This window comes from Rattus norvegicus, chromosome 13, assembly GCF_021556685.1.
Source record: "Rattus norvegicus strain SHRSP/BbbUtx chromosome 13, alternate assembly SHRSP_T2T, whole genome shotgun sequence".
In the NCBI taxonomy this organism is placed as follows: Eukaryota; Metazoa; Chordata; class Mammalia; order Rodentia; family Muridae; genus Rattus; species Rattus norvegicus.
The window spans coordinates 11,398,371-11,410,912 of NC_141546.1; the positions used below are offsets into that span (position 1 = coordinate 11,398,371).

General features: G+C 43.2%; 1 long non-coding RNA gene across 2 annotated transcripts; it reads right to left on the reverse strand.

The window, feature by feature from the left end:
- Window positions 1-5,822: 5,822 nt before the first annotated feature.
- Window positions 5,823-12,037, reverse strand: LOC148001529 (uncharacterized). 2 transcript variants are annotated; one of them, XR_015635425.1, is made up of 2 exons: window positions 11,437-12,037; window positions 5,823-9,627 (listed from the first exon to the last, which is right to left on the reverse strand). It is a non-coding gene; the product is annotated as an uncharacterized LOC148001529 (long non-coding RNA). The 2 variants fall into 2 exon arrangements; XR_015635424.1 differs by having other exon boundaries at window positions 5,823-10,782.
- Window positions 12,038-12,542: the final 505 nt, after the last annotated feature.

Consider the following 12,542-nt stretch of genomic DNA (forward strand, 5'->3'; position numbering starts at 1 on the left):
TTAGTAACTCTTCCTCTAACTTTCAACTTGTGGTAGTCTACCTGGTCTCTGTTCCTACTCTCCTATTTCCTGTGACTCCTCTCATTCTTCAGATTTCAATATCATTTGCATCTAGTGCTCCAAAGTGTATATTTCCATTTAAACAGTTAGGACCGGGAGCTTAATTGATAGTTCTACATAAATAATACCCAGCTCAAACCTAACACACCCAAAGTAGTCTTTCCTTTCTTCCCAGCCTGCTTCACTCGCATCTAACCATTTCGTGAAGTTAAAAACTGCCTTCTTTGCTTACTTATTCTAAAACATAGCAACGAACTTTTCTTCCTGGTTTTCTCAGAGAGAAATTGAAGTCCTTTCTGTGGTTAGCAGGGCCTTCCTTGCTCTAAGCCTACCCCACTTTTCCTTCCATTCTTTCTATCTCCCTTCATGTATTAGTTGGTTCTACAGCAGCCATCTTGATGCCTGTCGAACCTGCCTAGCTCATCATGCCTCTGGGCCTTTGCACTTGCTGTTCCTTCAGGCTGAAATACTCTTCACCTACGCATCTCCAAAGCTGTTTTCCTTGTGTTTTTACTTAAATGATGGACTAGTAAAGGACAGCTTTTCCTGGTATTTGCTTGGCTTCTGAATTCCTTTCTCAGCGGCGCACGTGCATGCACACATACAGATGTGTGTGCTCCTGTGCATAAACACAGTCATCAGAGGGATGTGCTCTGGCCACTGTACGTAAATTGTATCCATGTCATTTACCTAACTTTATGTTTTCCTTAGCACTTATCATTATCTGACACATTACAGGGTCGCACGTGCATTTATCTCATATCTGCCTCCACCTTCTCCCTTTAGATTGAATTCTGGCTCACAAGGACTTTACTGTAAATACTCTTGTATCACTAAAACCAATTTCTGGTACATCATGGGCTCTAGATAAATATTTGTTAAGTAAATGAATAAGTAAGTCCTCTTCCTGTTGAAAGTCTTTTAACTAGCCTGTCATTGGCTGGGTAGCAGTTGATTAATTATAAATAATCATAATATAAACCTTAGTACAGTTCCCCCTATAGTTAGTTATTTTATCTCCAACAAATTTCCTTATAATGCCTTCTGCTGTGATGGTTAAACTTACTGCTTGAGGACAGTTTCCTGTTCTGGGGATGAAATTAGATCTAAATGACTAAGACTATAAAGTAGGTAGATGACTCCATTAAGTGAAATTAGTGGTATCCTGGAATGTGTTCATAAGAAATGTAAATTTTATTTAAATCTTTACCTCTCCTTATATGAAGAATGGGAACATTTAGAAGCTAGAAGTGGCTAGACTCAGTTCACCACCTTATCCTGCCAGGTCCTCCCACGATCAAGAAAGCAAGACTTTGGTCAAACCCAGGCTCTGTCACTAGTTAGCTTTGTGGACTTGGGTACGTTCCTTTAGCTTCTCTGCCTCTCTGCCTGAGTTGGTAATTCATAAGGCTGCTGCCTTGTGTGATTGCCCTGAGGATTTTATGAGCTGATGCATATAAGGCATCTACACGACAGTACACAGAAGCACATGGGAAGTACGATCTTTATTCATCCACTCTCACACCCCCTCCCCCTCTCCCCAGCTGCCAGTCTTAGCAATATACTGTCTTTGTTCCAGGCACCTGGCCCAGGCTTTACTACATGGTACTCTGTGTTCACTGGGTGTGGCCACCATGCCTTCTGCACACTTTTTGTCCCTTCCCTCCCCTCCTCTCTCTTACCCTCCTTCCCTCTCTCCCACCTTCCCTTCTGTGGATTCAGCCTCTCCTCCTCTTCCTCTATGCCCTCTCTCCATGCTGGAGTCTGGGGTCCACTAACTTTCTACCCATTCCCTCCCTCAATGTTTCTGTGCTCATTGACCGACTTCCAGAGGGAAATGACCTGGTTTGCCACCCTAACAGTCAGCACCAAGGCCTTAGCAACTCTCACTTCTTGGGTAACATTTGACTCCTTCAACTTATCAGAGCTTAGAGGCCCTTCATCAAAACCTGCTTATCAAGGTAATCAGAAATACCACTGCAGCACTCTGGGCCCATATGTGGGTTATATCAGCAGCAGCTGCTGCTTTAGAGAACTGCCTTGTCTTATCAACAATCCTGGGCTAACTGAAAAATCCGCCATAACCAGTTGTCAGGCTTGTAGCTCCTTAGGGGCATCCATGAAATAATGCTATTGGTATGCAAGTTCAATGATGATGAGACTGTAGGAGGGAATCAAAGACATGTTCAGTGGAAATGTCCTCCTCCCCTTCTTTTTGTACTATGTCCCATGCCTCTTCTTTATAACACATGCTCAGGAGGTCAATGCTCCCTGGATTTTTTGCTTCTTAGGAATCAGGCACAGTTAATCAGCACTGAGAAGACAAAGCCATAAACAATAGTCTAGAGGTAGTGTCTTAATGTGATTGTCTTCAAGTACTTGTGTGTGCAAGGGTGTTGGATGTGTGTGTGTGAATAATGTGCATATCTGTACTCATGTGTGAGGTTAGAGGCTGATCTCTCTGTTTGTGTTATGAGAGGTCCCATTGATTGTGGAGCTCACTTAGTTGGCTAGAGGAGCTGGCCAGCAAGCATCACAGCCCTCCTTTCTTCAGCTTCTGAATACAGGGTAACAGATGTGTGCCCCTGTGCCCAGGTTTTTAGAAATTGACCATTGGGGATAGACCTGAGGTCTTTGTGTTCACCTGACAAGCATTCTACATACAGAGAATTCTCCTTGGCCCGTATTCAGGCACTTTGTAAAACATCCTTCCAGGCATTAAGTTCTTAATTCTTTGTCCCTGCCAGCGGGGACCCAGTTTTTCAGGGTCCCGAAGGGGTGCTACCCTTGGGCCTAAATGGGGGGCAAGAGAAGAAGGAGACCAAGTAAGATTCTATTGTCAAGGTCTCATTTATTGGGATGAACGTTACAGCTTTTAAGGCTTTCAGGTAGGGGGAGTGACCTTTGTGAAACATAAAGGAGGGGGAGATGAGGGTATAGGGAGTGATAGCTGGAGGCAAAGAGGTCAGGCGATGAGGTCAGGTGGTGGAGACACTGGGTGTTGACTGAGGAGATAACTGGTATCTGCTCGAGCTGAGGCATCCCTTGAATGTTATCTTCCTGTGCCGTAAATTCATGGGAGAAGCTTTGTCCAACAATCTTAAGACTTATGGCAGTCATCTTAGGGGTGAATATCTGTGGCCAAACAGCCCAGAGTCACCTAGTCACTTTGAGCCATGCAGTCAAAAAGTGGCTAGGCCCAAATCCAATACGGCTCCGTGCTATTCTTGATATAAACAGGATAATCATCACTAATCTATATTGTCTGCATTCATGACATCTCTCTGTGGTACCTCTAACCATAAATCATAATCATAAACTGTGTCAACTCTTTCTTGGGGAATGAACCCTTACCTCTGTACTACATACATTATATATCTTTAATGCTATCTATTAACTAAATAAAAAAAAAAGAAGGCTCATTGAAAAGGCTCATTGATTAAACCGATGGCATACATATATACATTCATTCAGAATGTTTGAAGATGTTTTAATAAGTAAATGTTATCAGGTCTTACAAAGTAAAAGTTACTATCTGCATAAGCCATACAGATTGACACATTAGAATATGTAATAAAACCACATGGAAATTTATACTAAACACAGGGTTATTTTTGCATAAAGAAACTCTTCAACTTCTCAGAGTAATAAAACTAAAAGAAACTGGTCTCCAAAGAGTAAAGTTGTGTTTGTGGTTTTCTTTCCCTATACTTTGTCATGCTTTCAAGATAAATGTATTTTGAAGTTCAGTCCAGGTTCTAAATATAAGGCAGCCTTATATTTGGGTTGGGAACTTTTCAGACCCATTGCCTGGAGGAAGACACTATAACATCCATCTAAAGGGATAAAGATGTTTTCTGTTTGATTTCTCTTTACTGCATTTGTATCATAGTATACTATATTTCTTGACAAAAACAGCCTACACATCTCTGTTGTTTGAGCAGGAGGAAGTCATTAATAGGAAAAGTTATTGAAAATGGCCATGCTGTATACTCCCCAAGATAAATGAGCTGAGTATCAAATGTTTCTGTTGTGAATTGTTTTATACTTCAATGTGCCTTATTAAACCCATTTGTTGAACACACCGAAAGATTGAATATCTCCCTAAACTGACACTGGAAAATATTTGTGATTCTTCTGCTCAGAGCTTATAAGATACTGTTTCTGGGTTTCCTGGAATCCGTTCAGGTTACCAGAGGAGAAATCACAGATGAAAAAAAAAAGGAAAAAGAAGAACAGAATTTGCAGTTTATAAACACATATTTTAAAGAAGATCAGAACAAAATTGAAAATTGTATACATAATAGAAAACACCTGGGAGAAAGCATACAGATCCCCATGGGAGGTGACTTTTTTTTCGACCATAAGGAGCCTAAACTGTGGAAGAACACAGAAAGCACACTAGCCATTACCATTACCAGGTTCTAAGAACACGAGGGGAAAGCTTGTGATCAGAGTGGTTGGAGGCCGCAATGTTCTAACCCTCTGATTTCACCCATATGAAAGGTGGGATCTGAGTGTGTTAGATTAATATTCAGTTAACATATATTTAACATATATTTGATTACCTACTAGTCTGAACTCTTGTGCTGGTATGAGTTTTGACTTTTATTTACTTATTTTTAATGTATATTGTTTCTTTTTATTTACCTATTTTATTTATTTATTTTTACACTCCAGATTTTATTCCCCTCCCAGTCCACATCCCGTACTCCCTCCCCGCACCCCCTTCCATCTCCACAAGAATGTCCCCAACCCACCAGACCTCTAAATTTCATGGGGCCTCCAGTCTCTTGAGGGTTAGGTGCATCTTCTCTGACTGAACCCAGACCCTGGAGTCCTCTGCTGTATAGGTGTTAGGGGCCTCATCTCGGCTGGTGTGTGCTGCCTGGAAGTTTGGTCTTTTAAATGATCTAAAGAAGGATCTCCAAGGGACTACGATTTACTTATAAGACTGTCCTCTAATGTGTTTCATCCAACAACCATGTTTTCCCAGACTTATCCACACAGATGTTTGTTTGCCTTCATTTATTTTTTATCCTAATGCTGTCTATGGCAAGAAAAAAGATGTCAGTCTGTACTCTGACTCGATTTCTTCCCGACATGGTTTCAAGTATCCCTTCTTACTTCTCCAACTTTTAAAATGTCATTTGGGGCTAGGCAGATAATTTTGGGTGAAAAGTGCTTACAGCTCTTTCAGAAACCCAGCACCCAAGTAAAAACCAGATGCTCTTGTAAGTGCCTATAAGCCATTGAGGCAGTGGGGCAGACGCAGGAGGATCCTTGGAAGCTCTCAGGACAGCTAGTCTCTAAACAGGGGTATATACAACAAGAGACACTGTGTCAAACAAGGTAGGAGGTGAGGAGACACACACACACACGTGTTTTGGCATGCATGCTCAGACACATATATACATCCACCCAGAGAGCAATCATTCAAATATCCACATATGCACACACATGCAAGCACAAGCACACACACACACACACACACACACACACACACTCACACACAAAGATTTTTTAAAACGTCACACAGTTGGGTTGGGGATTTAGCTCAGTGGTAGAGCACTTGCCTAGCAAGCACAAAGCCCAGGGTTTGGTCCCCAGCTCTGGAAAAAAAAAAAAAAAGAAAAAAAGAAAATGTCACACAGATGAACGATGTATTTTCCTGACATCTTATATTTTAAAATTTTTAACATATGAAAGAACCTCGATCAAGTCTCAGGATGGCGTGCCCCTGGAAACACGAGAGACCGGTCTTGATGTAAAAGCAAGAGGCAGTTTAATAATAACGGAGCTCCGGGCCCACATGTGTCTCACGCAGGAGACAGAGGAGTTGACCCTGAAACTCAAAAGTCGGCAGTTTATATAGGGAAAGCTAGGGGATTTTGGCGCTGTTACACACAATTGGCTCATTCAAACATAGCAGTGAGATTACAACATAGCAGGAGAGTATGTGCTAGAAGTCAGGGGCTTATCAGGGTCTGGAGGACATCTGGTTAATGTATGACTCTGAGTAAGCTGGGGGAGATGTCCTCCTGCCAGATGGTTTATGAGTCAATCCTGATAACTCGGGCTGGTTCCTGCATTCCTTTTCTTTATCTTTATGGTCTGTTAGTCCTAGCAGCAGGGCAGGACAGTGTTTAGCTCTGAGGCTGTGAATTTTGAAGCTTATTCTTTTAATATCCTTTCACATACATCACGAATGAGGTCTAGTTGGCAGAAGCACTAGAGAGTATGTTACATTTTTTAAAAAGGAATCATCTGTGTTGCCAATAGTGTAAGACTCTCAGAGAGAATCTTCCCTCAGGAGGGAGATCCTCAAGCCCAATGACCAGACCGAGTCCACAGGCTGCAATCTGCAAGAGGATTTTTATTGATCAGGATACACAGGTATCTGTGGGCGTCCCAGTCAATTCGGAAGACTGGCGCGCCTAGCAGAACCAGGGACGGGTTTTTATAGGGCATTGGGGAGCAGAAGCAGGCTTACAGAAGCAGATGCATGGTTACAGGGATGTGATTGGTGGAGTAAATGAGGCATACGTGTATGTTACCTATTTTGGCTATAATCATAACAGTGAGTTAGCAAAAAGTACATGGTAGTCAGGGCTTCCGGGGGCTCAGGGACTGTTTCTTTTTCCTGCCAGGTGGCCCATGGAGCAGTGCCCATACTTTAGTCTGGTTTCTGCATTTTGTTTTCTTTTCTGGTCTGTTTTGTCTAAATGATGGGTCAGCTTGTCCCACATATCTAAAAACTTACTTTTTACTTCTATAGTTGAGGGCCTTGGGCTTGTACAATTCCCTTTTTGGGAGAGGGTCTTTCATTCCCCCATTTTCTTTTTTTGTCCTTGAGTGGAATCTTCCACTCAACTTGGTTAAGGTACCTCTGTTTTTTGTTTTTTTTTGTTTTTTTATATATATATATATATATCTGAGTCAATGGCAGTTCTGAATTCTCTATAAGCCTTGCATTGTAAGGCAACAGCAGATGTCCTTGTGCTGCCCTTTTAGCACCTGGATAGCCTTAAATAATTCTCAACTCTCTTTTGTTTCTTATTAAGTCTTTAGCATCAGGATTCTAATCTGGACACTATCTGAACCTATACACCAAGGTCTTTTAGAACTTCTAAACTTATATAGGTTGTGATCCCTGAGGCACAGTCCCAAGAAGTGTTAGGAGTACTAACATATGCAATGTTACATCATTTGCAATAAAAATCAAGCCTATCCCTACACCTATTCTGAGGGAACCAAGAGCAAACGTGAAATTCTTGTTTCTAAAACACACTCCTCAAGTGAGCATTATAGCAACCTCCCAGTCACTTAGGTCTAGGGAGCTTTTTGAAGATCTGAGTGTCCCTCTAGGTCCCAGCTCTCAGCCCCAACAGCTAGTACGCTGCTGGTGAGGGCTGAGAATTGACGGCTGTCAGGGTGGTCAGCAGCACCAGGTACGGTCCTTTCCAGCGAGGCTCGAGTGTCTGGGCTCAGTGTAGCTGTAGTCTCTAACCTGGAACTGATGACATGTCTCAGGGGTCTCCGGGGCATAGGCTGCTGTCAGCTGTGTGCAGATTTCTTTCTGTATCGCCTGTAGGTCTTTTAGCCTGGCATATAAATTATTATTACTATGACATGTTGGTTCAGTAACATCATCTGATACAGTCAGGGGAGCTGAGGCCCCATATAAGATCTCAAAGGGTGTAAGGCTGAATCTGGAAGAGGTATTTCTTGCTCTGAAGAGAGCAAGAGGGAAGGAGTGTCACCCAGTCTGTGCCAGTCTCCATGGTTAATTTGGTCAGGGTCTCTTTTAGAGTCTTATTTATTTATTTTATCTGTCCTGAACTTTGAGGTCTGTAAATATAACGTAATTTTCAATCGACCTCTAAATATTTGGCCACACCCTGGCTTACCTTGGCAACGAAAGTAGGGATGTTGTCTGACCAGATTACCTTGGGCATTCCAAATCGGGGGAAGATTTCTTCTAGTATCTTCTTGATGACTATTGAGGCTGTCTCTTGCTTGGTGGGGAAAGCTTCTACCTATTCCTGAAAAGATATGTATAAACACTAGGAGACATTTATTACCATATTTTCCTGGTTTTATCTCTGTGAAGTCCACTTCTCAGTAGTATCCAGGCCGTTCCCCACGGAGCCTCTTACCACAGTCAACCTTCCTGAAAACAGTTACCTTTTGGCCTGGTATACATCAGTGCACGATCTGTTACACGAGATACTTGAGACCTGTGACATAATATTTAGTTTTTGAAAACGTCTGGATGAGTTTGCTTCTCTTTTTTTTCTTGCCCTCAGATATCAGCAGGCCCTTCTGCTGATGGGCTGTAGCAAAGGCATATGTGCTGTCCACATAGATGTTAAGTCCCTTTCTCAGCCCAAGGGCTTTGGTGAGGGGAGCGAGCTCTACCCTCTGAGTAGAAGTGTCTTCTGGTAGGGCCTGAGCCCATATGATTCTGTTTCCATCTACCACTGCTGCCCCAGCCCATCTTTTATTCCTTCTCTAAGAAGCTGCTCCCATCTATGAACCAGATGGCATCTACCCCCTCTGTTGGCTAATCAGTCCGATCTTTATGCCACTCCTGTGCTTTAGTGAGCACCTGCTGACAGTCATGAAGCAGGGTGTCTAGGTCGGGGTCCGGGAGCAGGGTTGCAGGGTTTAGACTCGTAGGGGCAGTCTGGAATCACAAGGAACAAGTGGGATACCCGGCCCACGCCAAGGTCCACTGTTCTTCGGGTAGTCCATGAGTATCGTTTGTTGTCAGTAGTCCCCATATTCAAGGTCTTTTGCTGGACACTAGCCCATTTGGGCATAGGAGCACAGAGTGTTGGGGCCCCGTATTCACAAAACAACTGGGCAGGCTTCCCTTCTATCTTAGCGCATAGCAAGCACTCTAGGACCAAGAGGCTTGCCTTCCAGGCTGCTGGAGAGGCCCCTCTTGTTCTTCCTGGGGCAGTCCCTGACCCAGTGTCCTTTTTCCTTGTGATAGGCACACTGATCTTTAGCTAGGAATTCTCTTCTGTTGCCAGGTACTGTCTTCCTAGGTTCCCTAACTACTGTGGCCAGTATATATTCCTCTCCTGTCTTTTATGTCTCTTTAGCTCTCTATCTTCTTCTTTTTCCTTTTGTCTCTTTTCTTCCTTAGCTTCCTGTTCTTTTTACCTTCTTTCCTCTTCCTCTTCCTCAGTCTCTCTCTTATATCTTCTGCACCTTCTTCTACAGCTATTAGATGCTGTCCAATTATGTAACTACACTTCAACTTTACTTTCTCTGCAACTTACACTAACCCTCAGCAACTTAGCTTAACCATTCAAATTTCTGTAACTTTCTCTCTTTATATCTTTTCCTTATCTTAGCCAGATTGGTGGGGCATTTTCCAGCCCCTCGGAGACCCACCCTTGGAGCCTGGTGGCAGACCCGGAGCACTCCCTACCTTCAGGGGTATTCAAGTCAACAGTAAGGAGTGAGGGTCTTCCATCCGTGTCTGGAACATTCTTTCTGGCCTCTAGTAGGATTCCATCTTTTTTCAGTGGTAAAGAAGACCTGTAACAGTTACTAACAAGCATCTCAAATGGGATGGTGAGAAAACAAGAGAATCTTGAAAATAGATGTCCACTGAAGAGGACAAATAGCATTTAGTCACACAGCTAAACCAGGAGGACTTTTTGGGACAAAAAGGCCGTTGTAAAAATAAGCACAAGCTTTGTGTCTGTGAAACAGAACGGCAAGCAGAGAGGGAGCTGATCTGTTACCGACTATCTCTCTGGACTTAAGAACTAATAACAAAAGGATGGAGAGATGGTTAGGACCTGGGTGCTAGATGCCAAGTGGCTGACAAAAGAATTGTAACCGGTTCACCTGGGACTTTCAGGACTTCAGTAGCAGCCCTTTACCAAACTGTCTCAGTGGGCTAAAGGCCCATGGAAAAGAAAACATTAATCCTGACCTTGGCCACAGCCAAAGCCTGAATTCTAAATTTTGACTGGCAAAACAAAGTTCTTCACAGTTTGTTGTAGATTCTTTTTGAAACTATTTTAGGGGCTTCTCTGTCCCCCAACCTGGGGCATTTTGACCACAGGGGCAGGAACTGGCTGCTGTGGGGATAGGATCAAAGGCACTCTCCATGTCAATGATGACTAACAGGGAAGGTTACTTAATGTTGGAGATCAACTCCTCTCTTGGAATAGGGCCAGCAGATATGGCAGGCTCCCTTAAAGAATTTCTCTTAATGAACACTCTCCTTCTGTGAGCAAGTGTTGAAGGTCTGGTCACTGAAGGCAGCAACTGGAATTATTATTTTTTCACAGGGCCAAACGTCTCATAAAACAACCACTAACTCTATATTGTCGTATTGTTGTCAAAGCGTCAACCTTGGCCGGCCTCATCTCCTTGAAACTCCTCTTACGCTGACTTGGCCAGAGCTGCGCCACTGCCCACATGCAGCCTGCAGCTTGCTAGCAGGCCTGCATGCTTGTCACCCTCAGCCCCTATATTTTTCTACTCTGTGCTGTCCCTTCCTTAGAAGCTGTGAATGTTTAAGCAACAGGGAGAATTTTTCTTCAGGATCTAAGGTAAAGCTTTCAGGCTCTTGTTAATACCTGCTTCAGACAGGGTCACTCACTAACCTGGAGTTCTTCATACACAACTGTTAACAGCAGCTAGACTGGACAAGGGGAGCAAAGGGAGGGGCATCTCTCCTTGGGGAGGAGGCTAAGAGAGAAAGATAAAACAATTTTTCTCAAGCAAATTATTTCCAAGTTAAGCACCAAGAGGACCAAGTAAAACTCCTTGACAAACAAAGCAAACAGTTTCATGATTTCAAACACAGTCGTCAGTCCAAGATTTTGAACACAGTCGTCTGTCCAAAGTCCAAAAACGAAACAAAAGCCAAAAAGACACTGGACAATACCACAGAAAACAAACCAGACAAACAAGACCAAGACAAAGCATCCTATAACCAATTTCCACAGATATTCAAAGAAAATTAGTACACAAAGAAGACAAACAATTTCAACAGTCAAACAAGCAACAGACAGATGCACCGTGCGGCTTCGGTGTCAAACTGAAACCAAAAATTCAGACAGAGGCGATGAGGGTCCGGATCCTTCAGTGGATCCGGCTCTCTCCTCTCTCCTCCAACCCAAAACCACGTATCCTTCTGATACAGGCTGAGCCCCGAAAAACCGGGCTCCAAACACCCTTGGAACGTCTTCCAGGGCTGCAGGGGAGAAGTCCGAGCTCGTCAGCTGCTTCTCTGGCCCGCCCAAATACAAACGGTATAGACCCAAGCCAAGTAACTAAGCATTTACAGAACAAGTCACAAAGCAAGACAAGACAGGACAAGACAAACACTGGCCAGCTTACCTTCCGGTGGGTGGTCGGTGGTCTCTAGGCAGTGGATCTCCGATCCCGGATGAGCCTCCATAATGTAAGACTCTCAGAGAGAATCTTCCCTCAGGAGGGAGATCCTCAAGCCCAATGACCAGACCGAGTCCACAGGCTGCAATCTGCAAGAGGATTTTTATTGATCAGGATACACAGGTATCTGTGGGCGTCCCAGTCAATTCGGAAGACTGGCACGCCTAGCAGAACCAGGGACGGGTTTTTATAGGGCATTGGGGAGCAGAAGCAGGCTTACAGAAGCAGATGCATGGTTACAGGGATGTGATTGGTGGAGTAAATGAGGCATACGTGTATGTTACCTATTTTGGCTATAATCATAACAGTGAGTTAGCAAAAAGTACATGGTGGTCAGGGCTTCCGGGGGCTCAGGGACTGTTTCTTTTTCCTGCCAGGTGGCCCATGGAGCAGTGCCCATACTTTAGTCTGGTTTCTGCATTTTGTTTTCTTTTCTGGTCTGTTTCGTCTAAATGATGGGTCAGCTTGTCCCACATATCTAAAAACTTACTTTTTACTTCTATAGTTGAGGGCCTTGGGCTCGTACAATTCCCTTTCTGGGAGAGGGTCTTTCAATAGTAATGTTCTAATAGTTTCCCTCAAAGACTGTAGTTTGCTTAATTTAATACTACTCATATAGTCACAGGCTTGGACTACTCTTTGAAACCATCATTACCCTAAATATGTAAGCAATAACAGATGTAATTTATGAATTGCCTTTTCCATTAGGGTGCAGAATATACATTTCTATGGTTTCACTCACACCTGAATAATGATTGGTTAGTTTTTTAAATACAGATATTCTGATTAGGGGAGAACCAGTTCTTTTCACTTGTGACTGCCTATTTTAAGCCATATAAAGTACTATTTGTATCACAACATAATAAGTCCTTTTCACAGAAGTTTGTTTTTTTTTTTTCTTCTGGAACAATGCATGATATCAGTGAAGACTGATGTTGATTTTTTTAATCCCTTTCCTTCACCTGTTAAAAGGCATCATGAGACTTCTTTACAAGTCTCACCAGAAGCTCGTTGTCTGAGAGGTTTCAGAACTGTTATGTCCTGTGCTCTAT